At 41.0% G+C, this 4,183-nt stretch overlaps 1 protein-coding gene across 2 annotated transcripts in view; it reads left to right on the top strand.

Annotated features, from left to right (window-relative positions):
* Window positions 1-4,183, top strand: part of sos1 (son of sevenless homolog 1 (Drosophila)) — a 27,613-nt gene that overhangs the window by 13,356 nt on the left and 10,074 nt on the right. The gene's annotated exons all lie outside the window — the stretch shown is intronic.

Genomic DNA, 4,183 nt, shown 5'->3' with positions numbered 1-4,183 from the left:
TTCCCCTGCTTGGATCTCTGAGTAGCTGCCTCTCAGACTGCCAGCATCTCATAGTACTCTCAGTCTCTGATACTTTTGGCCTGTAGCTAATAAGAATGATCGATCAGCCATTGTTATCATGGGAATCCTCACTGCGCCGCGGATTCCGGCTGGGGGTTTTTCCTCTTCCTGCTCAAAACACAGCGCCGCTGCGCCCGGATGTTATCAACCATGTTCATTCTTCAGGTAATCCTTTATATACAGAACAGAAACCGCTAAGCTAAAAGCTAATAACGAAGTGAATGCTACCAGTCAAAATTTGCATTAATTTCGCGATTTCACTGCTTTTGCAGCTGCTCCGTTCCGCTTCTCTTTCACAGTTACTTGCGCAACTTTACTTCGTTCCTCAGCAACAAAATACAGCCCATTGTTATTTATTGAAGATTTTATGTTAGCAGAATCACTTTAAGGCACAGCGTTCAACGCGACACCATGAGACTCACTCGGTTTGGCTTTCGTGTTGTTCCCCCTTTGTTTGAAGGACACACCCTTTATTGTACATGAGTGTGTTCAATTAGACAAGTCACGTGACGTGACACACAATAATCCAATAATGATTAATGTCAACACCCCCACTTGCTCACATTTGGGTAACTTCCTCTGACTCTTAATATTTCAACCAAAATACATTCCTGATACACCAAACAAACATTTCATACTTCCTTAACTTAATCTTTGTTGCTGGTTTAGTTTTTTTTGCAACCATTTCATTGGTTGGACAGTACTCTAGAAAGACGTTTCCTTCATTTACAACTGATCTGACAAAATGATATTTAATAACAACATGTTTACATCTTTGTCTATATACAGGATTTTTGGCTAAGGATATGGTGCCCTGATTGTCTTCATAAATCTTAGCTAAATATTCCAGACCATCCATGTTGAACAACAGTTGTTTCAAGTATAAGCATTCCTGTACAGTAGCAGCTAATGCCATGTACTCTGCTTCACATGTAGACAGAGCTACTGTAGGCTGTCTTTTGGTCTTCCATGAGACTAACGGACCATCTTTATTTAGACTCATACAGTAACCTGTTGTACTCCTTCGATCTGATACATCACCTGCCCAATCAGCATCACTGTATGCATATATAAGGTTATCACAGGCACCTTTCTAAAACATAGTTCTTTATCTTGTGTACCTTTTAGATACCTGAAAACATGCTTTACAGTATTCTACTGCTCTGCGGTTGGGTTTGCAAAGTACTGTGCCAGTTTACTTACTACATAGCTTAAATCTGGTCTTGTACATGTTGACAAATAGATTAAGCTTCCTACTGCCTCCCTGTATTTTCTGACATCACTCATTACTTCAGCATTATCAGCATAGTTGAGTTTCTGCTCACAAGGAGTAGTTCGTGGCTTACAGTTCTGCATGTCAAACTTTTCCAGTATTTTCCTCACATACTTCGACTGTGACATTTTAATACTGTCAGCAACTTTCTCAAAGTCAATGCCAAGAAAATGTGTCAACTTTCCTAAGTCCTTCATCCTAAATTTGGATGCAAGTTTCTCTTTTACATCTCTAAGGATATTCATATCACTGGCAGCAATAATCAAATCATCGACCCATATAATGATAGACACAGTTTCAGTATCGGTGATCTTTGTGTAAACACAATGATCAGCAGGGTTTTGAACAAACTTGATTTCACATAGGTAGTCATGCAACATTTTGTTCCAGTTTCTGCCCGACTGTTTAAGTCCATAAAGAGATTTTTGCAGTTTATACACCAGCCTTTCATTTTCTTGAGATTCCTTCTTGTAGCCCTCTGGTTGTTCAATATAAAGTTCACATTCGATTGGAGCATGTAAATATGCTGTCTTTACATCCATCTGGTGAACAAACATGTTCTCCTGTGCCACCTTTTGCATCAACACTCTGATGCTCGTCATGCTAACAGTTGGTGAAAAGGTTTCATCATAGTTCATACCTTTCTTTTGACTGAATCCTTTAGCAACATATCTAGTCTTATATTTGTCTGATCCATCACTATTCTTTTTGATTGCATACACCCATTTACCCCCCACTACAGCTTTACCCTCAGGTAAGTTGGTGAGGGAAAAAGTAACATTGTCCATTAATGACTGCATTTCCTCATCCATTGCTGTAACCCACTCTTTTGCATTCACAGATGTTACAGCTTCTTTGTAGGTTTGAGGTACTCCACTTATCAGTCTGTAACAATAATCAATGTTAGCTATCTGCTCTTCATCATCAATGCTACATACATAGTCATCCAAATAACCTGGTTTCCTTCTTTCTCTGACAGGGTATCGCCTCTCAGGTTCTTCATGTTTTGTTGTGTGACTGGTACTCGCCATTGGTTCTTCTTCTGTGCTCAGTTTATGGGCAGAAACATTTACTGGATCAGCTTCTGAAGTTTTGGTTGCTCTGGGACTAATTCTAATCATATCATCATCATCATCCAAAGTTACATACGTCTCATTTTTCTCTCTGGATACAAATTTCACAAGCCTGTGTTTCTGTTTGGATAGTAGACCATATAGGCTGGACTGTTCCTGTCATACCCTATAAAATGCCTTTTTCACACCTTGAATCCAGCTTCCCTTTCTCTTGTTTGTAAGTGTAACAAACACATCCAAACTTCTGCATCCTAGAAATGCTACGCTGTCTGCCTGTAAACATGAAATAAGGCGTTTGCTTTGTGCGATTATTAAAACATCTGTTTCGCACTACAGCAGCTGTCTGCATATGGCCATAACATTTTTGGTAACTCACCATCGATTAACATACATCTAGCCATGTCAAATAAAGTTCTCCAGTTTCGTTCTGCCGTACCATTTTGATGTGGAGAATTTGGTGCTGAGGTCTCGTGTCTGATACCATTTCTGCTCAGTAATGCCCGATACTCTTTTCCTGTGAATTCAGTACCATTGTCTGACCTCATACATTTAATCTTTCCATGTGGAGCCATGTCGGCAATAAACTTTTCAGTAGCTTGTACTGTGTCACTCTTGTTTTTCAAAAAGTATACAAAGACTGCACTGGAATAATCATCTGTGAAGGATAATGCACATCTGTGACCATCTTTGGATATTGGGTCTGTAGGTCCTGCTAAATCTGTGTGGACCATTGCTAGTGGTTCTTTAGCTCTTGCATCTGGCTCCCTGTTCCTAGTTTGAACAAATTTTCCTTTTGTGCAGACTTCGCAATATGGCATTGGTTCACCTCTCCCTTTAATTTCCATGCCATGAACAACATTTTCTAGCTTCAGTACATCTCTGTAATTGCAATGTCCAAGAATCTCATGCCAACTTTGTAAGTCATAACATTTTTTACACTGATCACCACATTCACTGTCCATCATTTGTAAGTAATACAATTTGTTACGTGAATGGGGAACTTGGCATCGTCTCTGAGAAGAACGTTCTTTCCTTCTTTGAAGATCACAGTTGGATGTTGCAGCTTTCACTGAGAAGATGTCTTGTGGATATGAAGGGATGTATAATGTATAATCCTCAGCACCGTTTTAAGACGTCAACCTCTCCTGTCGATCAAAAACACTCGTCTCCTCGTTGCTTAGCAACCCCAAAACACCTGGATCCATCAGCCAATTCCACGCAGTGCGTCTCGGCCTGGAAGCTTCCGAAACTTCCTGATGTCGGTGATTATGTGCGACGTCGCACCAGCGTCCACCATCAGACCTCTCCTCTTGATGTCGTTCACTCGCATGTCAGCGTCGCTCACCCGGAAAGCAAACTCTTTGTCGCCGCCCGTCTCTTCGGCTACTTTCCGTGCGTTGTCCCGTTGTTTTCTCCGTCTGCAGGTTGCGTTGCTGTGACTGTTATTCTTACAGTAACTGCACCACTGCTTCCGCTGGCAGGTTCTGCTTATGTGGCCTTTCATCCCACATTTAAAGCACACGATCTCAGAACTTCCTGCTCCAAGATCATTTGCACTTCTTGGTGCGCACTTCGTGCCTGAATGTGCTTTAGCTTTCATCACATTGTCCTCAGATACTGTGGCACGCATATTTTCAATGTCCTCAAAACTTCTGAGTTTAGTCTTAAACTCTGCAAAAGTCAACGTATCACCATCTTCGCTTTGAGTGATATAAATAGCAAATGGCCTAAATATCTCTGGAAGTCCTTTCAGGACCATGGCGATCAGAAGTTTGTC

This window comes from Poecilia formosa, unplaced genomic scaffold (assembly GCF_000485575.1).
Source record: "Poecilia formosa unplaced genomic scaffold, Poecilia_formosa-5.1.2 Scaffold878, whole genome shotgun sequence".
NCBI lineage: Eukaryota > Metazoa > Chordata > Actinopteri > Cyprinodontiformes > Poeciliidae > Poecilia > Poecilia formosa.
Note: the sequence above shows the minus strand (reverse complement) of the source record. Positions and strands in the feature narration are given on the sequence as shown.